The sequence below is a fragment of the Lolium rigidum genome, chromosome 6 (genome assembly GCF_022539505.1).
Source record: "Lolium rigidum isolate FL_2022 chromosome 6, APGP_CSIRO_Lrig_0.1, whole genome shotgun sequence".
Classification (NCBI taxonomy): Eukaryota; Viridiplantae; Streptophyta; class Magnoliopsida; order Poales; family Poaceae; genus Lolium; species Lolium rigidum.
In genome coordinates, this window is record NC_061513.1 from 1,898,167 (window position 1) to 1,922,731 (window position 24,565).

Genomic DNA, 24,565 nt, shown 5'->3' on the forward strand with positions numbered 1-24,565 from the left:
TGCAAGTGGGAGACTGTTGGAGATATGCCCAAGAGGCAATAATAAATGGTTATTATATATCTTTGTGTTTATGATAATGTTTATATACCATGCTATAATTGTATTAACCAAAACATTGATACATGTGTGATATGTAAACAACAAAGAGTCCCTAGTAAGCCTCTTAACTAGCTTGTTGATTAATAGATGATTAGTTTCATAATCATAAACATTGGATGTTATTAATAACAAGGTTATATCATTATATGAATGATGTAATGGACACACCCAATTAAGCGTAGCATAAGATCACGTCATTAAGTTATTTGCTATAAGCTTTCGATATATAGTTACCTAGTCCTTATGACCATGAGATCATGTAAATCACTTATACTTGGAAAGGTACTTTGATTACATCAAACGCCACTCGCGTAAATGGGTGGTTATAAAGGTGGGATTAAGTATCCGGAAAGTATGAGTTGAGGCATATGGATCAACAAGTGGGATTTGTCCATCCCGATGACGGATAGATATACTCCGGGCCCTCTCGGTGGAATGTCGTCTAATGTCTTGCAAGCATATGAATAAGTTCATAAGAGACCACATACCACGGTACGAGTAAAGAGTACTTGTCAAGAGACGAGGTTGAACAAGGTATAGAGTGATACCGATGATCAAACCTCGGACAAGTAAAATATCGCGTGACAAAGGGAATTGGTATCGTATGTGAATGGTTCATTCGATCACTAAGTCATCGTTGAATATGTGGGAGCCATTATGGATCTCCAGATCCCGCTATTGGTTATTGGTCGGAGAGAGGTCTCAACCATGTCTACATAGTTCACGAACCATAGGGTGACACACTTAAGGTTTGATGTCGTTTAAGTAGATATGGAATAAGGAATGGAGTTCGAAGTTTTGTTCGGAGTCTCGGATGGGATCCGAGGACATCACGAGGAGGTCCGGAATGGTCCGGAGAATAAGATTCATATATAGGAAGTCATATTCCAAGTTTGGAAATGATCCGGTGCATTTATGGCAGGTTCTAGAAGGTTCTAGAAAAGTCCGGATGAAATCACCATGGAAAGTGGAGTCCCGGAGGGACTCCACCTTGCATGACCAGCCAACCCTAAAGGGAAGGAGTCCAAGGTGGACTCCCCAAAGGGTGGCCGGCCAACCCCCCAAGGAAGGGGTGGGAGTCCCACCTTGAGTGGGATTCCCCCCTTGGGTAGGTTTTGTCCCTATGGAAGGTTTTGGTTTCGGGTCTTATTCGAAGACTTGGATACCAACACTTGGGGATTTCCACCTATATAATGAGGAGGAGAGGGAGGGGGGCAGCCCACTCTTGGCCGCACCACCTAGGGCTGCCCATGGCCGGCGCCCTAGCCACCCCCTCTCCCAAACCCTAGCCTCTCCTCCTCCACCACTTCTCCCGCATACGCTTAGGCGAAGCCCTGTCGGAGTCCTCCACCACCACCGCCACCACGCCGTCGTGCTGTCGGGATTCCGAGGAGGATCTACTACTTCCGCTGCCCGCTGGAACGGGGAGAAGGACGTCGTCTTCATCAACACCGAACGTGTGACCGAGTACGGAGGTGCTGCCCGATTGTGGCACCGTGATCAAGATCTTCTACGCGCTTTTGCAAGCGGCAAGTGATCGTCTACCGCAGCAATAAGAGCCTACTCTTATAGGCTTTGGAAATCTTCAAGGGTGAGTCTCGATCATCCCCTCGTTGCTCCCGTCTTCTAGATTGCATCTTGGCTTGGATTGCGTTCTCGCGGTAGGAAATTTTTTGTTTTCTATGCTACGTTATCCTACAAGCAGCGGGATGGGGAGCAGGGCGAGTTGGGGAGAAGGATGGGGAGCAGGGCGAGGTCGACGGGGAGCAGGGCGAGGTCGACGGGGAGGGCAGCAGGGCGAGGTCGACGGGGAGGGCAGCAGGGCGAGGTCAACGGGATGGGGAGCAGGTCGCCGAGGACGGGAAGTGGAGCAGCGCTGAACTGCGCCCAGGGCGGCGTTCGCGGTCGACGGGGAGCAGGGCGAGGTCGACAGGATGGGGAGCAGGGCGGAGGACGGGATGTGGAGCAGCGAACTGCGCCCGGGGCGGCGTTCGCGTTGAACTGGGCCTGGACGTCGTTAAGGGAGGCAATAACTGGCCATAACTACCGCATATTTACTCTCCAAAAAAACGGAGTAAAAAAGGAAGGGGAGCCGCACGATCGGGAGATAAATCGACGTCTCCGGAGAGGTCCGACGATAGAGCTGCCATCGGACTCCGTTATATAGTATTTACCTTTATTTATTCGTAGAAGTTCTAGGAACTCTAGATATTTTTTCTTGGTGTGTGAAACCATCACATGGATGGACGATTCATATGAGAAAAATATTGCTCAACCACAAATAATGACACTATATAGTGCCAACAAACATAGTCAAAAATATAATTGTATAACCTATAAATGCCCGTATGATTTTTTTAGGCTAGCAATTGAGCATATATGGGTTAAAACACAAATGAAGCAGTTACTGAACATGATACGACTAACAAGGAAAATTGTCGTGGTTATCTTTCGCCGGTAAAAAGACTACCTAGTGTGTTTGTATTGTGGATCTTGGTGTTTCTTCTCGGACTAACTCTAGGAATAGACAAGATTTCATTGTCTAGAATCACTACATATTTTTTACATCATCAAGATGAACACTAACTTATTTAGGATAATTTATTCTGGACAAAGTCAAGATGCAAACTAAGTCATATTTCTCAGCTAAGTCAAGATAATTTATTTTTGGACACTGATTCAAGATAATTTATTTTTAAATCATAAATATGCACACTAATTCATATTTGTGAGCTAATAATAAATAAAACGGTTGGTGGGAACAAGGATAACCAAGCAGTCGGAATAAGAATATAAAGTAGATATAAATTATTTTCGATATCTACTCTCTTATGTTAACAAAGTAGTTTGTGTGTATAATTACTAGTGGTGTTCTGTCAACTAATTAGTGCAGTGTGTTTTATGGACGAACTGGATCATGTATTCCTCCTATAGACTTCCACAAACGTTAACCTATGGACTAAACAATTTGATCCATGGTCATTTTTTCAATGCCTCTCATATGATCCATGTAAGTTAATCCTGGATGCATATATCATAGCTTTTTTTTATTAATTATTAGAAACGCCAGGACGATCATTGCAAGGATTTGAGATGATAATTATCACTACTCAACCAAGTGTGATAGTCAAGTCTAGGTACTAGTCCAGATTGCTAACATGTGCATCTCCATGTTTTAGCTTAATCCCCAATTCATATTCACATGGTACCAAATGACTAAATTAGTAGCAACTGCGACATACATGCCTTTTGTATGTAAGAGCCAACTACTTAATGTTTTTCTCGTCTTGTCCACACTTCTCTCGACCAGAAGTGTTTCTTACCAATATCCTTCATTTCTTTGTTAGACACTAGTGTACTTTTTTCCTAATACATAACTTGTCTATTCAAATGAGTTGTTATTTTTTTTGAGTTTTGAAGAAATATCTCTTTACGACGGTGAAATATATTAGAAATGTCTAGTATGGTCATGTGCCCTATGATACTATATCTCTTTACGACGTTTGATTTTTTTGAATCCCTTGTCTCAATGGGTAGCGAAACCTTTTTGATACTCACTACACGAAAAGGATCTTTGCTAGATATATATTAATTTGTGTATCTACTCTCTTACCTTAAGAGAGTAGTTAGTGCCTATAATAATATGAGATATGTGAAGTCAACAAATTAGTGCAGTGTGTGAAATGGACAAACCTCATTGTCTTGACCATATTATCTCATTACCTCAAATAAACCATTTTTTTTATAGAAAACCAAAAGACAGCATACATTTTTCTTAATTGTGATAGAACGGAGGAGAAACCCAATAATTGGTGTCCCTGTAAAGTTCATATCTATGACTTCCACTAACAATTATTTATTCGTAATTTTTTAGGAAAGCAAGATATGTTTTCTTGGTGTGTGAAATGATCATATTGATGGAGTATCCATATGAGAAAACTATGGCTCAACCATAAATAATGACACTATATAGTGATATCAAACATTGTCAAAAATATAATTGTGTCAACTATAGGTGACTCACATCATTACATCATCTGAACATGTCACATGCTTACATCATATAGATGCTCGTACAAACTTTTTAGGGTAGAAATTGGATCATATATGGATTAAAACACAAAGAAAACAGTTATTGAACATGATTTGAAACGAGAGGAAAATTGCCGCGGTTATATTCCACCGGTAAAAAGATTACCTAGTGTGTCTGTATTGTGGAGTTGGTGATTCTTGCCGGACTAACTCTAGGAACACACAAGATTTCATTGTCTAGAATCACTACATATTTTCTACATCATTAAGATGCACATTAATGTTTTTCAGGATAATTTATTTTAGACACTAAGTCAAATGCACACTAAGTCATATTTGTCAGATAAGACAAGCTAATTTATTTTTGGCCACATGGTCAAGATAATTTATTTTTAGATCATCAACATGCACCCTAAGTCATATCTGTCAGCTAAGAATAAAGAAAATAGTTGGTGGGAACAAGTATAATCTAGCAATTGGAATAAGAATATAGAGTAGATATTCATTATTTTGGATATCTACTCTCTTACGTTAATAAAGTAGTTAGCGTGTATAACTATTAGTCATGTGCATTCAATTAATATTGCAGTGTGTGAAATGGATGAAATGCAGCATGTATTCCTCCAATAGACTTCCACAAACGTTAACCTATGGACCAGCGAATTTGATACAGGGTCATTTTTTCAATGCTTCTCATATGATCCATGTAAGTTGATACTGGATGCATATAGCATAGTTTTTTTTATTGATTAGTAGGTACATCACCAGGAGGATCACTTCAAGGATTTGAGATGATTAATTGCCACACTAGTCAAGCATGTGTTATATTCACCTCTAGGTACTAGTTCAGATGCTAACAGTTTCACCTCTCTATTTCAACTCAATCCCTAATTCATATTCCTATTGTGACAAATGAATACATGACGAGCAAGTGATGCGTACGGGCCGTCTGTCTGTCAGAGCCAAATATTTAATGTATTTCTCGTCTTATCCGCACTTTTCTTGACTAGTAGCTTTTCTTAGCAATCTCCTTGAATTGTTTATTAAATACTAGTGTACTTGTTTCTTAATACATAACTTTGGATAGTAAAATAAGTTATTCGATTTTGTGAGTTTTGAAACAATGTCTCTATACGACCGTAAATTCTGTTAGAAGTTTTTCTAGTACGGTCCCATGTCCTACGAAGCTATACGAACATATATAGGACGTGTCTCGTGGGATTTTATGAATTCTTGCTCCCAATGGGTACAAAAACCTTTTTGATACCACACTTAGTTTACAAATCATGTAGGAAGCAGCAACTCACTACCCGAAAACGGATCTTTACTGGATATATGTTATTTTGCATATTTGCTCTCTTTCCTTAATCAAGTAGTTAGTGTGTATAACAACAATAATAAACATTTGCAGTCAGCTAATTACTGCAGTGTGTGAAATGGACGAAACTAATTGTCTTGAACATATTATCTTATTACCTCAAACAAACAGGGAGTGGTGTTTTGGAACATGGGAGCATATGCTCCCTCTATTTTGAAATTCATCTTAGATATTTTTTGAATTTCAAAAAAATCGAAACAAAAAATTTGCACGTACATATTCACGTGCTACGCGCTCACAAAGTTGTTTCATAAAAAATGGACTTCTCATGTGACGTGTATAAAAAAGATAAAACTCAGTGCTAAAAATAATGCTTTTTACAAGATAAATTTTCACTTTTTTGCATAGGCCACAAAAAATATTATTTTTTCGTGAAACTTGACAAATGCACATATATTATGTAGATGTACATGTAGAATTTTTTCTCAAATTTTTTTAACAACTCGAAATATAATTTTTTGGTATAGGGAGCATACGCACCCGGGAGCCGAATTGAATTTCCGAAACAAACAATTTTTTTATAGAAAACCAAAAGTGATCATATATTTTTATTTAATTTTTATAGAACAGAGGATAAACAAATCAATTGGTGTTCCGGTAAATTTCATATATATTACTTGCACTAAAAATTATTTATTCGTAAAAGTTTTAGGAAAGCCAGATTTTTTGTCTTACTGTGTGAAACAATCTTATGGATGGAGGATCCATATTGGAAACTATGGCTCAACTACAAATAATGACACTATATAGTGCTATCAAACATTGTCAAAAATTCTATCAACTATAGGTGACTCACATGATTGCATCATATGAACGTGTCACATGATTACATCATATAGATGCTCATACCAATTTTTTAGGATAGTAATTGGACCATATATGGGTTAAAACACAAATGAAACATTTATTGAACATGATATGAAACGCAAGGAAATTGCCTTGGTTATCTTTCACCAGTAAAAAGATTACCTAGTGTGTCTGTATTGTGGAGCTTCGTGTTTCTTGTAGGACTTAGGAAGAGACATGATTTAATTGTCTAGAATTACTACACATTTTTTACATCATTAAGATGCACCTTAACTTTTTTCAGGATAATTAATTTTGGACACTAAGTCAAATGCACACTAAGTCGTATTTGTCAAATAAGACAAGCTAATTTATTTTTGGACACATGGTCAAGATAATTTATTTGTAGATCATCAACATGCACGCTAAGTCATATCTGTCAGCTAGGAATAAAGAAAATAGTTGGTGGGAACAAGTATAATCTAGCAACTGGAATAAGAATATAGAGTACATATTCATTATTTTAGATATCTACTCTCTTACGTTAATAAAGGAGTTAGCGTGTATAACTACTAGTCATGTACGCGCATTCAATTAATTATTGCAGTGTGTGAAATGGATGAAATGCAGCATGTATTTCTCCAATAGACTTCCACAAACGTTAACCTATGGACCAGCAAATTTGATCCAGGGTCATTTTTTCAATGCTTCTCATATGATCCGTGTAAGTTGATACTGGATGCATATATCATAGTTTTTTTACTGATTAGTAGGTACACCACCAGGACGGTCACTTCAAGGATTTGACATGATTAATTGCCACACTAGTCAAGCATGTGTTATATTCACGTCTAGGTACTAGTTCAGATGCTAATAGTTTCACCTCTCTGTTTCAACTCAATATCTAATTCATATTCCTATTGTGCCAAATGAATACATGAGGAGCAAGTAGTGCGTATGTGCCGTCTGTCTGTCAGATCCAAATATTCAATGTATTTCTCGTCTTATCCGCACTTCTCTTGACTAGTAGATTTTCTTAGCAATCTCCTTAAGTTGTTTATTAAATACTAGTGTACTTGTTTCTTAATACATAACTTTGGATAGTCAAATAAGTTATTTGATTTTGTGAGTTTTCAAGCAATGTCTCTATACGACCGTAAATTCTGTTAGAAGTTTTTCCAGTATGGTCCCATGTCCTACGAAGCTATACAAACATATATAGGACGTGTCTCGTGGGATTTTATGAATTCTTCCTCCCAATGGGTACAGAAACCTTTTTGATACGACACTTAGTTTACAAATCATGTAGGAAGCAGCAACTCACTACCCGAAAACGGATCTTTGCTGGATATACGTTATTTCGCATATCTGCTCTCTTTCCTTAATAAACTAGTTAGTGTGCATAATAACAATAATAAATATTTGCAGTCAGCTAATTACTGTAGTGTGTGAAATGGACGAAACTAATTGTCTTGAACATATTATCTTATTACCTCAAACAAACTATTTTTTTATAGAAAACCAAAAGTGATCATATATTTTTATTTAATTTTTATAGAACAGAGGATAAACAAATCAATTGGTGTATCGGTAAATTTCATATATATTACTTGCACTAAAAATTATTTATTCGTAAATTTTTCAGGAAAGCCAGATATTTTGTCTTATTGTGTGAAACCATCATATGGATGGAGGATCCATATTGGATATTATGGCTCAACTACAAATAATGACATTATATAGTGATATCAAGTATTGTCAAAAATATAATTGTATCTACTATAGGTGATTCACATGATTGCATCATCTAAACATGTCACATGATTACATCATATAGATGCTCATACCAATTTTTTAGGATAGTAATTGGAGCATATATGGGTTAAAACACAAAGGAAACATTTATTGAACATGATATGAAACGCAAGGAAATTGCCTTGGTTATCTTTCACAGGTAAAAATATTACCTAGTGTGTCTGTATTGTGGAGCTTCGGGTTTCTTGTAGGACTTAGGAAGAGACAAGATTTAATTGTCTAGAATCACTACACATTTTTTACATCATTAAGATGCACATTAACTTTTTTTTTCAGGATAATTTATTTTGGACACTAAATCAAATGCACACTAAGTCGTATTTGTCAGATAAGACAAGCTAATTTATTTTTAGATCATCAACATGCACACTAAGTCATATCTGTCAGCTAAGAATAAAGAAAATAGTGGGTGGGAAAAAGTATAATCTAGAAATTGGAATAAGAATATAGAGTACATATTCATTATTTTAGATATCTACTCTCTTACGTTAATAAAGTAGTTAGCGTGTATAACTACTAGTCATGTGCATTCAATTAATTATTGCAGTGTGTGAAATGGATGAAATGCAGCATGTATTCCTCCAATAGACTTCCACAAACGTTAACCTATGAACCAGCGAATTTGATCCAGGGTCATTTTTTCAAAGCTTCTCATATGATCCGTGTAAGTTGATACTGGATGCATATATCATAGTTTTTATATTGATTAGTAGGTACACCACCAGGAGGGTCACTTCAAGGATTTGAGATGATTAATTGCCACACTAGTCAAGCATGTGTTATATTCACGTCTAGGTACTAGTTCAGATGCTAACAGTTTCACCTCTCTGTTTCAACTCAATCTCTAATTCATATTCCTATTGTTACAAATGAATACATGAGGAGCAAGTAGTGCGTACGTGCCGTCTGTCTGTCAGAGCCAAATATTCAATGTATTTCTCATCTTATCCGCACTTCTCTTGACTAGTAGCTTTCTTAGTAATCTCCTTGAGTTGTTTATTAAACTAGCAAGGGGGCCCTCGCAAATGCGAGGGCATCGTCCTTAGCATGTTGATCATGTTCATGAAAGTACTTTATGGTTTGAAATATTCTTTCAAAATTAAGTTCTAAATTTAAGATTTTGTCACTGTCGTAAATACAATAAGAGGTAATACATTGCATGTATGTATTTTGAATCATTTCTATTTGTGGTTTGTCATGTAACAATGGCTACACCAACTGGATGACAAATAGTTTCACAAAACTTATGGAACCCAAAATTAGAATACTTGGATGTAATATAGTTTCATTCTTTAAATCTTTCATTAATTTTCATTATTTCATCTCGTATATGATCTTTATAATTCTATTGACCACCAAATTCTCCTCAGCTGGTTATTATGCCTTCTCGGTAGCATCGTCATAGTACACAATATTTTACATCAATTATTTTACTTACATGATCACATAATAATAATAAAAATATGATTGCAAAGACATATACAATTGAATCTTAAGTATTAAAAACATGGCAGCACAAAATCCATAGGTATTGCTCAATGGATCTACTCCGTCGATTACAAAGGTGAAACATTTTGGAAATATCCACTCTCAAATATTTTAATAGATCCTTCTTATGATAATCTATTGGTATTGCTACTTCTACAAAAATTTCATTGCTCTCCCTAATGACCGTTTGATGAACCTCAGCCTCCATGTAAATCCTATGCCTGATCTATCTTTTTTTGGTTGAAACCAATTATTGTGTAGCTGTTTGCATAGTAACAAATGCAATACACATAGTCTAGCTTTTTGCACCACAACGAATATTGTGTTGTATTTCGTAAAATGTAGAATTCATATAGCCGTGCACAGAGAACATAGCTCATAATTAACCATATATTTCCAAAATTCATCAATAATTCTTGGTGTAGTTTCGAGCTCTTGAGGTTTTGAGAAACGTGAAAACTGAACACGCTTGAATTGGCTCCTTAGGCAACCTTAATCCTTAGGTTGTGTCATGCATCTACGTGCTGTCCTTGAATATTATATGAATAAAATATATGCATAATGTAATAAGAAAATAAGGATAACATATAAACGATCAAGTAGTACCTAGACCGTAATTAGGACATATTATCAACAATTGATAGTCTGCGCATATTCCAATAAGTACATACCGACGGAGAATGTAATTAGGAACTTAATTTAGATAGTTTTGTGCGGCTTGCCACCTCAATTACTATATGAATATAATTATCATATGGTACTTTTAGAAAATAATATGGGTGATATTGAATACAATAAAATTATATTTTTTTTCCGTTAGAGGCATGAGCTATCTGAGACACGACTTAAGACTTTCGAAAACGATCGTAGACTTACAAATATATTTGGTTAAGTAATTAAAATATATTGTGATATGGCACAACGACATGTATATGCCTGACGTGTTGGAACGTACACACGCGGGAAAGCGGTGACTCTGAGTAGATCAATGCCGTGTCTGGCCGTACTATATTGAGCCATAGTTGCACCCAAGGAACATGATATTAAACATTTATTGCTTAGAATATTCCACCAGGAATGACATCGCTCTCTAAACATTAGATATACATCAAATATGTTTAAATCTCAACCATTAAGTATAGATCCAACAGTCTAGACAATCTGGTTGATATGGATTAATGTAATGCTCATGGCCTCCGCTACATGTCTGCGGATTTCTACGCTGGTATTCTCGGCGTGAACTTGTCAAATTGGTTCGATCGAAGAAGTCAGGACCAAAATGTGCTACGTTGGTAGGGGATGAGTAATTTTTTTTCTTTTTTAATGGAGGAGAGAGGGGTGAATATGGAAGGAGACTGCGGCTTAGAAAAAAAATCATCACCCGCACCCAAATAAGATGGTGCGTGATTGGTGCAACCTGCGTGTTAATAAAAATATGTAACCGATCCTCAAGTTTCTTTTTCTAATACATGTTTGAACGTGCACGTGAAAGAAAAATATATTGTACGTGGAGGTTGGTTCACACACGTGATGTGTAGGGGATTAGGATATACGTGACACATCCATTAGCAATGTTACATAAATTTTACGGTTACGATTGCATCAATTTTAGATCTAACTGTCTAGATTAATTTAATGACGTGGATTAACGTAAATCTCTGCATTTTGCATTTAGTATATAATAGATACTAGTGTACTTGTTTCTTAATACATAATTTTGGATAGTCAAATAAGTTATTTGATTTTGTCAGTTTTGAAGCAATGGTTCTATACGACCGTAAATTCTGTTAGAAGTTTTTCCAGTATGGTCCCTGATGTCTACGGGTGCTTCTATTCTTGTAGACAGTGTTGGGCCTCCAAGAGCAGAGGTTTGTAGAACAGCAGCAAATTTCCCTTAAGTGGATTACCCAAGGTTTATCGAACTCAGGGAGGAAGAGGTCAAAGATATCCCTCTCATGCAACCCTGCAACCACAAAGCAAGAAGTCTCTTGTGTCCCCAACACACCTAATAGGTGCACTAGTTCGGCGAAGAGATAGTGAAATACAGGTGGTATGAATAAGTATGAGCAGTAGTACGGCGCCAGAAAAGTGCTTGCTGGCGTGCGGTTGATGGTAGTAATATTGCGGGAAGTAAACATGCGAGTAGAACAGTAAACAAGCAGCGATTTCAGTATTTAGGAACAAGGCCTAGGGATCATACTTTCACTAGTGGACACTCTCAACATTGATCGCATAATAAATAACTCTTTCTCATATGTGCTACATACACTCTTTTGTTGGATGATGAACACATTGCGTAGGATTACACGAACCCTCAATGCCGGAGTTAACAAGCTCCACAATTCAATGTTCATATTTAAATAACCTTAGAGCATAATAGATCATTGCAAAATAAACCAAGAACTAACATAGTGCACACACTGTCCACATTACACTATGAAGGGGGAATAGATCACATCAATACTATCATAATGATAATTAACTCCACAATCTATAAGAGATCATGATCATAGCCTACGACAAGAACCACACGGTGCACACACTAATCACCTTTACACCATGCAGGAGGAATAGACTATTTTAATAACATCACATGAGTAGCACATAACTAGTAGCGATACAAAGCTCATCATATGGATCTCAATCATGTAAAGCAGCTCATGAGATCATTGTATTGAAGTACATAGGAGAGAGATTAACCACATAGCTACCGGTACAGCCCCGAGCCTCGATGGAGAACTACTCCCTCCTCATGGGAGCAGCAGCGGTGATGAAGATGGTGGTGGAGATGGCAGCGGTGTCGATGGAGAAGCCTTCCGGGGCACTTCCCCGCTCCGGCGGGGTGCCGGAACGGAGACTCCTGTCCCCCGGATCTTGGCTTCGCGATGGCGGCGGCTCGCGGAAGGTTTCGCGTACCGTGGCTTCCTCCGTAAGGGTTTTCGATGCGGGGGCTTTAAATAGGCGAAAGGGCAGCGTTGGAGGGTCGAAGGGGTGCCCACACCATAGGGTGGCGCGGGCCCCCCCCTGGCCGCGCCGGCCTGTGGTTTGGTGGGCCTGTGCCCCCTCTCCGGCGGTTCTCGGGTGTTCTGGATGCTTCCGGGAAAAATAGGAACCTGGGCGTTGATTTCGTCCAATTCCGAGAATATTTCGTTACTAGGATTTCTGAAACCAAAAACAGCGAGAAAACGAGAACCGGCACTTCGGCATCTTGTTAATAGGTTAGTTCCAGAAAATGCACGAATATGACATATAATGTGCATAAAACATGTAGGTATCATCAATAAAGTAGCATGGAACATAAGAAATTATCGATACGTTGGAGACGTATCAGCATCCCCAAGCTTAGTTCTGCTCGTCCCGAGCAGGTAAAACGATAACAAAGATAATTTCTGAAGTGACATGCCATCATAAACTTGATCATATTGTAAACATATGTAATGAATGCAGCGATCAAAACAATGGTAATGACATGAGTAAACAAATGAATCATAGAGCAAAGACTTTTCATGAATAGTACTTCAAGACAAGCATCAATAAGTCTTGCATAAGAGTTAACTCATAAAGCAATAAATCAAAGTAAAGGTATTGAAACAACACAAAGGAAGATTAAGTTTCAGCGGTTGCTTTCAACTTATAACATGTATATCTCATGGATATTTGTCAATGCAAAGTAATATAATAAGTGCAATATGCAAGTATGTATGAATCAATGCACAGTTCACACAAGTGTTTGCTTCTTGAGGTGGAGAGAAATAGGTGAACTGACTCAACAATAAAAGTAAAAGAATGGTCCTTCAAAGAGGAAAGCATCGATTGCTATATTTGTGCTAGAGCTTTGGTTTTGAAAACATAAAGAGAGCATAAAAGTAAAATTTTGAGAGGTGTTTGTTGTTGTCAACGAATGGTAGTGGGCACTCTAACTACCTCATCAACCAGACTTTCAAGAGCGGCTCCCATGAAGGACGTTATCTCTACCAGCAAGGTAGATCATCCCTCTTCTCTTTTGTTTACACATGTACTTTAGTTTAGTTTTTCTTTATTTATGGATGACACTCCTCCCAACCTTTTGCTTACACAAGCCATGGCTAACCGAATCCTCGGGTGCCTTCCAACATTCACATACCATGGAGGAGTGTCTATTTGCAAAATTAAGTTGCTTACGGATGAATCAGAGCAAAACATGTGAAGAGAATTATTAATGAAAGTTAATTAATTGGGGCTGGGAACCCCATTGCCAGCTCTTTTTGCAAAATTATTGGATAAGCGGATGTGCCACTAGTCCATTGTGAAAGTCTGTCAAAAGTAAATGACAAGATCGAAAGATAAAACACCACATACTTCCTCATGAGCTATAAAACATTGACACAAATAAGAGGTGATAAATTTTGAATTATTTAAAGGTAGCACTCAAGCAATTTACTTTGGAATGGCGGAGAAATACCATGTAGTAGGTAGGTATGGTGGACACAAATGGCATAGTAGTTGGCTCAAGGATTTTGGATGCATGAGAAGTATTCCCTCTCGATACAAGGCTTAGGCTAGCAAGGTTATTTGAAACAAACACAAGGATGAACCGGTGCAGCAAAACTCACATAAAAGACATATTGTAAACATTATAAGACTTTACACCATCTTCCTTGTTGTTCAAAACTCAATACTAGAAATTATCTAGACCTTAGAGAGACCAATTATGCAAACCAAATTTTAGCAAGCTCTATGTATTTATTCATTAATAGGTGCAAAGTATATGATGCAAGAGCTTAATCATGAGCACAACAATTGCCAAGTATCACATTATCCAAGATATTTTAGAATTACTACATGTAGCATTTTCCTATTCCAACCATATAACAATTTAACGAAGAGGAAACTTCGCCATGAATATTATGAGCTAAGAACACATGTGTTCATACGAACCAACGGAGCGTGTCTCTCTCCCACACAAGGATGAACTTATTCAGAGAACTAAGATAACAAAACAAAAATAAAAGCACACACAGACGCTCCAAGTAAAGTACATAAGATGTGACCGAATAAAAATATAGTTTCAAGAGAAGGAACCTGATACTTTGTCGATGAAGAAGGGGATGCCTTGGGCATCCCCAAGCTTAGATGCTTGGGTCTTCTTGAAATATGCAGGGATGAACCACCGGGGCATCCCCAAGCTTAGACTTTTCATTCTTCTTGATCGTAGTATATCATACTCCTCTCTTGACCCTTGAAAACTTCATTCACACCAAACTTCAAGCAAACTCATTAGAGGGTTAGTGCATAATCAAAAATTCACATGTTCAGAGGTGACACAATCATTCTTAACACTTCTGGACATTGCACAAAACTTCTGAAAGTTAATGGAACAAAGAAACTCATTCAACTTAACACAAGCGGCAATGCGAAATAAAAGGCAGAATCTGTCAAAAACAGAACAGTCCGTAAAGACGAATTTTAAGATGGCACCAGACTTGCTCAAACGGAAAAACTCATAACTAATGAAAGGTGCGTACATATCTGAGGAACACGCACGTAAATTGGCATATTTTTCTGAGTTACCTACAGAGAAAACAGCCCAGATTCGTGACAGATAGAAATCTGTTTCTGCGCAGAAATCCAAATCTAGTATCAACCTTCGATTAGAGGCTTCACTTGGCACAAAAAATCACAAAACTAAGATAAGGAGAGGTTGCTACAGTAGTAAACAACTTCCAAGACACAAATATAAAACAAAGTATTGTAGCAAAATAACACATGGGTTATCTCCCAAGAAGTTCTTTCTTTATAGCCATTAAGATGGGCTCAGCAATTTTAATGATGCACTCGCAAGAAATAGTATTTGAAGCAAAAGAGAGCATCAAGAAGCAAATTCAAAACACATTTAAGCCTAACATGCTTCCTATGCATAGGAATCTTGTAAATAAACAAGTTCATGAAGAGCAAAGTAACAAGCATAGGAAGATAAAACAAGTGTAGCTTCAAAAATTTCAGCACATAGAGAGGTGTTTTAGTAACATGAAAATTTTACAACCATATTTTCCTCTCTCATAATAACTTTCAGTAGCAACATGAGCAAACTCAACAATATAACTATCACATAAAGCATTCTTATCATGAGTCTCATGCATGAAATAATTACTACTCCCAACATAAGCATAGTCATTCTTATTAATTGTAGTGGGAGCAAATTCAACAAAGTAGCTATCAAATATAGGAGGTATATTGTAATCATAATCAAATTTATCCTCCATAACAGGTGGTAACAAAAGACTACTATCATTATAATCATCATAAATGGGAGGCATATCATAATCAACATAAACTTTCTCCTCAATACCCGGAGGGCTAAAGAGATCATTTTCATCAAAACCGACCTCCCCAAGCTTAGAATTTTCCATAGCATTAGCAACAATGGTGTTCAAAGCATTCATATTAATAACATTCCCATTAGCATGCATATAAAGTTCCATGGGTTTCTTAATTCTTTCTTCAAACACATCATGTCCTAATTCAAGATAAAGTTCATAAAGATCTCTCATATTTTTGTTGTTTTCCATTATGCCTAACTAGTGTAAACAAGAAACAAAATGTCGCAATTGCAAAGTCTAAACGAAATAGCTTCGAGCACACACACAATGGCGCCAGAAAAGTACTGTTACCTGGAACCGGAGTATGAGTGCCTTTTACCTTTCCTCCCCGGCAACGGCGCCAGAAAAGTGCTTGATGTCTACGGGTGCTTCTATTCTTGTAGACAGTGTTGGGCCTCCAAGAGTAGAGGTTTGTAGAACAGCAGCAAGTTTCCCTTAAGTGGATTACCCAAGGTTTATCGAACTCAGGGAGGAAGAGGTCAAAGATATCCCTCTCATGCAACCCTGCAACCACAAAGCAAGAAGTCTCTTGTGTCCCCAACACACCTAATAGGTGCACTAGTTCGGCGAAGAGATAGTGAAATACAGGTGGTATGAATAAGTATGAGCGGTAGTACGGCGCCGGAAAAGTGCTTGTCTGGCGTGCGGTTGATGGTAGTAATATTGCGGGAAGTAAACATGCGGTAGAACGAGTAAACAAGCAGCGATTTCAGTATTTAGGAACAAGGCCTAGGGATCATACTTTCACTAGTGGACACTCTCAACATTGATCGCATAATAAATAACTCTTTCTCATATGTGCTACATACACTCTTTTGTTGGATGATGAACACATTGCGTAGGATTACACGAACCCTCAATGCCGGAGTTAACAAGCTCCACAATTCAATGTTCATATTTAAATAACCTTAGAGCATAATAGATCATTGCAAAATAAACCAAGAACTAACATAGTGCACACACTGTCCACATTACACTATGAAGGAGGAATAGATCACATCAATACTATAATAATGATAATTAACTCCACAATCTATAAGAGATCATGATCATAGCCTACGACAAGAACCACACGGTGCACACACTAATCACCTTTACACCATGCAGGAGGAATAGACTACTTTAATAACATCACATGAGTAGCACATAACTAGTAGCGATACAAAGCTCATCATATGGATCTCAATCATGTAAAGCAGCTCATGAGATCATTGTATTGAAGTACATAGGAGAGAGATTAACCACATAGCTACCGGTACAGCCCCGAGCCTCGATGGAGAACTACTCCCTCCTCATGGGAGCAGCAGCGGTGATGAAGATGGCGGTGGAGATGGCAGCGGTGTCGATGGAGAAGCCTTCCGGGGGCACTTCCCCGCTCCGGCAGGGTGCCGGAACAGAGACTCCTGTCCCCCAGATCTTGGCTTCGCGATGGCGGCGGCTCTGGAAGGTTTCGCGTACCGTGGCTTCCTCCGTAAGGGTTTTCGATGCAGGGGCTTTAAATAGGCGAAGAGGCGGCGCAGGAGGGTCGAAGGGGTGCCCACACCATAGGGTGGCGCGGGCCCCCCCTGGCCGCGCCGGCCTGTGGTTTGGTGGGCCTGTGCCCCCTCTCTGGCGGTTCTCGGGTGTTCTGGATGCTTCCGGGCAAAATAGGAACCTGGGCGTTGATTTCGTCCAATTCCGAGAATATTTCGTTACTAGGATTTCTGAAACCAAAAACAGCGGAAAACGGAAGCTGACACTTCGGCATCTTGTTAATAGGTTAGTTCCAGAAAATGCACGAATATGACATATAATGTGCATAAAACATGTAGGTATCATCAATAAAGTAGCATGGAACATAAGAAATTATCGATACGTTGGAGACGTATCAGTCCCATGTCCTACGAAGCTATAGGAACATATATAGGACGTGTCTCGTGGGGAAATCCACTTTGGCTCATAGGAGCATATGAACCCGTTGTGTGAAAATACATTTTGAAGTATCAAAAAATTTCGAAATAAAGTTTTGCATGTACATGTAGACATTTTATGTTCGTACACAAGTTTTTCAGAAAAAATTATTTTTTATGTGTCTCCTGTAAAAAGACAAATTCTGATGTTACAACACGACAACGTACAGTATATTTTCTTTGTCTTTTTTGTACATGCTACATAAAATGTTGTTTTTTCATGAAAACTTATGTAGTAACATAAAATTTTACGACGTACACCATAAATTTTATGTCAGAATTTTTTGATATTTTAAAAATTGTTTTTAAATTATTTTGCATAATGGGAGCAAATGCTCCTATGAGCCAAAACGCCTCCTCCGTGTCTCGTCGGATTTTATGAATTCTTGCTCCCAATGGGTACAAAAACCTTTTTGATGCGACACTTAGTTTACAAATCATGTGGGAAGCAGCAACTCACTACCCGAAAACGGTTCTTTGCTGGATATACGTTATTTTGCATATCTGCTCTGTTTCCTTAATAAACTAGTTAGTGTGTATAATAATAATAATAAAATTTGCAGTCAGCTAATTACTGCAGTGTGTGAAATGGACGAAACTAATTGTCTTGAACATATTATCTTATTACCTCAAACAAACTATTTTTTATATAAAACCAAAAGTAATCATATATTTTTATTTAATTTTTATAGAACAGAGGATAAACAAATCAATTGGTGTATCGGTAAATTTCATATATGTTACTTGCACTAAAAATTATTTATTCGTAAAAGTTTTAGGAAAGCCAGATACACTGGTAGAAAAATGGCCTTCCGTCCAGCCCCATTAGTCGCCAAAATATAGGAACCGCGACTAATGGGGTCTTTAGTCGTGGTTCTGGTGGCGAACCGCGACTAAAGAGCTGGGCCCAGCGCGCTCGCTGGCCAGCTGGTGGACGGGATGGGCTTTAGTCGCGGTTGGCCTGGCCAACCGCGACAAAAGGTCCTCAGGCCTGGCCCGAAGGCCTTTAGTCGCGGTTGGCCAGGCCAACCGGGACTAAAGGCCCATCCCTATAAAAGGGCCTCAGCTCACAGCACTTAGCCATTTGGTGCCACTTCTCTTCACAAGCTTCACAAGGGGGTGTAAGTTTGCTTTTGGTTCCTCTTATGCACACAAGGTGTTTGATAAAAATGCCCCAAGAGCATGAAACAAACATGATATGAAGTGTTGGAGCCACACTTGAGCTTCCTTATTTATTTTTTCCTCCTCGATCGCGGTTAGCAACTTGAACCTTTCATGTGTCATTGATAAAATATGAATGTGTGTAGTTCATTGTTTAATTTATATTGTTTGTAGCTAGTTAGTTTAACAAATGCATGATGGTTAATTATATATTTTATATTATAATAATGCAGATGAATCGGCAATGGATGTACGGTAACCGACTCTCCGGCGAGTTCACTACGGGTTTGAAAGATTTCCTCGTAGTGGCTAATGCAAACAAGCAGGGGGGTTTTGTTATCTGTCCATGTGTTAACTGTAAGAATCAGAAGGGTTACTCTTCCTCAAGAGATGTTCACATGCACCTGCTTCGGCACGGTTTCATGCCAAGCTATAATTGTTGGACCAAGCATGGAGAAAGAGGGGTTATAATGGAAGAAGATGAAGAAGGGGATGATTTCATCGATGAAAGCTATCTTCCTCATTTCGGTGATACTTTCATGGAGGATGCTGAAGGTGAAGGGGAAGGTGAAGGGGAAGGTGAAGAAGAGGCACGTGATGAGCCCGTTGATGATCTTGGTCGGACCATTGCTGATGCACGGAGACGCTGCGAAACTGAAAAGGAGAGGGAGAATTTGGATCGCATGTTAGAGGATCACAGAAAGGCGCTATACCCCGGATGCGATGATGGTCTGAAAAAGCTGGGCTGCACACTAGATTTGCTGAAATGGAAGGCACAGGCAGGTGTAGCTGACTCGGCATTTGAAAACTTGCTGAAAATGTTGAAGAATATGTTTCCAAAGAATAACGAGTTGCCCGCCAGTACGTATGAAGCAAAGAAGGTTGTCTGCCCTCTAGATTTAGAGGTTCTGAAGATACATGCATGCATCAACGATCGCATCCTCTACCGCGGTGAATACGAGAATTTGAATGAATGCCCGGTATGCACTCGTATTGCGTTATAAGATCGGAGGCGATGACCCCGGTGACGATGTTGAGGGCCAGAAACCCGGGAAGAGGGTTCCTGCCAAGGTGATGTGGTATGCTCCTATAATACCACGGTTGAAACGTCCGTTCGGGAACAAAGAGCATGCCAAGTTGTTGCGATGGCACAAAGAGGACCGTAAGTCGGACGGGGAGTTGAGACACCCCGCGAGATGGAACGCAATGGAGAAAGATCGATAGAGAGTTCAAAGATTTTGCAGCTGACGCAAGGAACATAAGATTTGGTCTAAGTACGGATGGCATGAATCCTTTTGGCGAGCAGAGCTCCAGCCATAGCACCTGGCCCGTGACTCTATGCATCTACAACCTTCCTCCTTGGTTTTGCATGTAGCGGAAGTTCATTATGATGCCAGTGCTCATCCAAGGTCCGAAGCAACCCGGCAACGACATCGATGTGTACCTAAGGCCATTAGTTGATGAACTTTTACAGCTGTGGGGCAGACCTGGTGTCCGTGTGTGGGATGAGCACAAAGAAGAGGAATTTGACCTACGAGCGTTGCTTTTCGTAACCATCAACGATTGGCCTGCTCTTAGTAACCTTTCGGGACTGTCAAATAAGGGATACAATGCATGCACGCACTGCTTACATGTGACTGAAAGTGTACATTTACACGTGTACCTTGGGCATCGTCGATTTCTTCCGAAAATTCATCCAGTAAGAAACAAAGGAAAGCATTACAACGGCAAGGCAGATCACCGGCCGAAGCCTGCGGAACGTACTGGTGCTGAGGTATTTGATATGGTCAAGGATTTGAAAGTCATCTTTGGAAAGGGTCCTGGCGGACAATCAGTTCCGAAGGGAGCTGACGGGCACGCAGCCATGTGGAAGAAGAAATCTATATTCTGGGAGCTAGAATATTGGAAAGTCCTAGAAGTCCGCTTTGCAATCGACGTGATGCATGTTACGAAGAATATTTGCGTGAACCTCCTAAGCTTCTTGGGCGTGTATGGGAAGACAAATGATACAAAGGAAGCACGTCAGGACCAGCAACGTTTGAAAGACCCTGATAACCGGCATCCGGAATGGTTTCAAGGTCGTGCCGGCTACGCTACGACCAAAGAAGAGAAGGTCATCTTTTTTGAATGCCTGAGCGGTATGAAGGTCCCGTATGGATTCTCGTCCAATATAAAGGGAATAATAAACATGGCGGAGAAAAAGTTCCAAAACCTGAAGTCTCACGACTGCCACGTGATTATGACGCAATTGCTTCCGATTGCTTTGAGGGGGCTCCTGCCGGAAAATGTTCGAGTAGCCATTATGAAGCTATGTGCATTCCTCAATGCAATCTCTCAGAAGGTAATCAATCCAGAAGTTCTACCACGGTTACAGAACGATGTGGTCCAATGTCTTGTCAGTTTCGAGTTGGTGTTCCCGCCATCCTTCTTCAACATTATGACGCACCTCCAGGTTCACCTAGTCGAAGAGATTTCCATTCTTGGTCCTGTATTTCTACACAATATGTTCCCCTTCGAGAGGTTCATGGGAATATTAAAGAAATATGTTCGTAACCGTGCTAGGCCAGAAGGAAGCATCGCCAAGGGCTATGGAAACGAGGAGGTAATTGAGTTTTGTGTTGACTTTGTTCCTGAACTTAAGCCGATTGGTCTTCCTCGATCGCGGCACGAGGGGAGACTAAGTGGAAAAGGCACGATCGGAAGGAAATCAACAATATGTATGGACGGCCATTCTCTGACTGAAGCACACCACACAGTTCTGACCAATTCCAGCTTGGTGGCTCCGTACTTTGAGAAACACAAGAATATTTTACGCTCGGACAACCTGGGGAAGCCTGAATCCTGGATTAGGAAGGCCCACATGGAGACTTTCGGCGGTTGGTTGAGAAAACATTTAATGAATGACAATAAGGTTGTAGATCAGCTGTACATGTTGGCCAAGACACCATCTTCGACTATAACGACTTTCCAAGGGTACGAGATAAATGGGAATACATTTTACACGATCGCCCAAGATAAAAAGAGCACCAACCAAAACAGTGGTGTCCGCTTTGATGCAGCAACCGAGAATGGGCAAAAGGTCACATATTATGGTTACATAGAGGAGATATGGGAACTTGACTATGGACCCTCCTTCAAGGTCCCTTTGTTCCAGTGCAAATGGTTCAAGCTAACAGGAGGTGGGGTAAAGGTGGACCAGCAATACGGAATGACAATGGTGGATTTCAACAATCTTGGTTTTCTATGTCAAGGACATGAGTAGCAAACCGAGGAAACGGAAAGATAAGAAAACGATCAGTACATCATGCGATGATCCAAAGCGCCACATTGTTCTTTCAGGGAAAAGAAACATCGTGGGAGTGGAGGACAAGACAGACATGTCGGAAGATTATAATATGTTTGGTGAAATTCCGCCCTTCAAAGTGAACACCGACCCAAGCATTAAGTTAAATGATGAGGATGCTCCATGGATACGGCCCAATCGTAAGCAAGCGGGGACACAAGGGAAGAAATGATGTGTAATAATTTATTGTACCAAACTTTGTTGAATGGATCATGTGAATTATATTATCCATGATGTGTTACGGTGTCCATTTTCGAATGATTCGATTGATTCGAGATAGCACTGATGATACATGAAATTTGGAGTGATTTAGTCATACTCCTGCCTAGGCGTATAATATGCATACTCGTAGTCTTCATAGTCGCCGCCGTTGTACTGGTAGTCGTCGCCTTCTAAGTTGCCGCCGTCGTCGTCGCTGATGTCGTCGCTGTCGTCGGGCGGCGCTCGTGGCTCGAACTGAGGGTAGCGCAGGCGGGGGATATCGCCGGCCGTGATGTAGTCCATGACGCTCTGCAGAGTCCGGCCGTACCACCATAGCCGACGGCCGGCCTCGTGGAAGTTCCCAGGAGGCAGACCGTCCTCCTCATACCTGGCGAGCGCCCTCTCATGCCGATTGATGAAGAAGGCGTCCCAAGTATGCTGGTTATCGGGATGCCAGCGGGGATTCATCCGCTGCTCCGACGTGAGGTCGAGGTAGTAGTGGTTCGTGATGGCCGCCCGGCGCGCGGTACCACGAGGGACGGGAGGGACCGGCACGCCGCCGGCGCTAGGCTCCGGCCGGCGGGGACGCGGTAGCCCGGTGGGCAAGGGTAGTTCGAGGCGCAAAGCTCCTCCACCTGCTGGTAGGTTAGAGTGGGTGCGGTGGAAGCCATGAGAGAGTGATGAGAGATTGTAGAGATGTGATAATGCTGGCCAAGCCGGGCAACATATATGTAGTGAGAAATGGCGGGAAAAATGGGAGCGGGAAGACAGGAGGCGGGAAGAAAGTGGCGGGAAGAAAGAGGCGGGAAGAAAGAGGCGGGAAGAAAGAGGCGGGAAGAAATTGGCGGGAAGAAAGAGGCGGGAAGACAGGATAGATGCGTGAAGAAATGGCGGAAAGACATAGGCGGGAAAGAACTGGCGGGAAGAACTTCTGGGAAGACAGAGGCGGCCGGGAAGAACTTCTCTGAATTTTTTGATATATTATTTGTATTTTTAAGATTTTGAAATGAATTAGTTCTATTTTCTGAATTTTTTGATATATTATTTGTATTTTTAACATTTTGAATTGAATTAGTTTTTTTTCTTAATTTTTTGATATATTATTTGTATTTTTAAGATTTTGAAATGAATTGGTTCTATTTTCTGAATTTTTTGATATATTATTTGTATTTTTAAGATTTTGAAATGAATTGGTTCTATTTTCTGAATTTTTTGATATATTATTTGTATTTTTAACATTTTGAATTAAATTAGTTTTATTTTTCTTAATTTTTTGATATATTATTTGTATTTTTAACATATTGAAATGAATTAGTTTTATTTTTCTTATTTTTTTGATATATAATTTGTATTTTTAAGATTTTGAAATGAATTAGTTTTATTTTTCTGAATTTTTCGATATATTATTTGTATTTTTCACATTTAGAAATGAATTAGTTTTATTTTTCACATTTAGAAAATGAAAGAATTTTGAAAATGGCCAACCGCGACTAAAGGTTATTTTCGCGGGAACCGCAAACAGGGGCGAAAAAAGGGCTTTAGTCGCGGTTGGTGTGGCCAACCGCGACTAAAGGTCTTGAGCTATAAAAGCTCACGCTGAACCGCCGCGCGCGCCCATTCTCGATCTTCTCCGCCGCGACCTCTGCAGCGAAGCCCTGCCCCGCCGCCGATCGACGCCGCGCGCCGAACCTGCAGCCGCCGACGCCAACGACGCCGCTGCCCCGGCCCGCCCCGCCGCGCCGCGCCCGAGCCGCCGCCAACGTGTACGTGCTTCTCGCCGCGCCGCCGCGCCGCACGCCCGCCCGTGTTCGACGACGATTCCGATGGCCGCCGCCCGCACGCGCCGCCGCCCCGTTCTTCGACCACGCGCTGCCGCCGCACGCGCGCCGCCGCCCGGCCTGGCATCCGGCCGATCTTCGATCGACCGTCGCCGCGCCGCCGCGCGCCGCCGGCC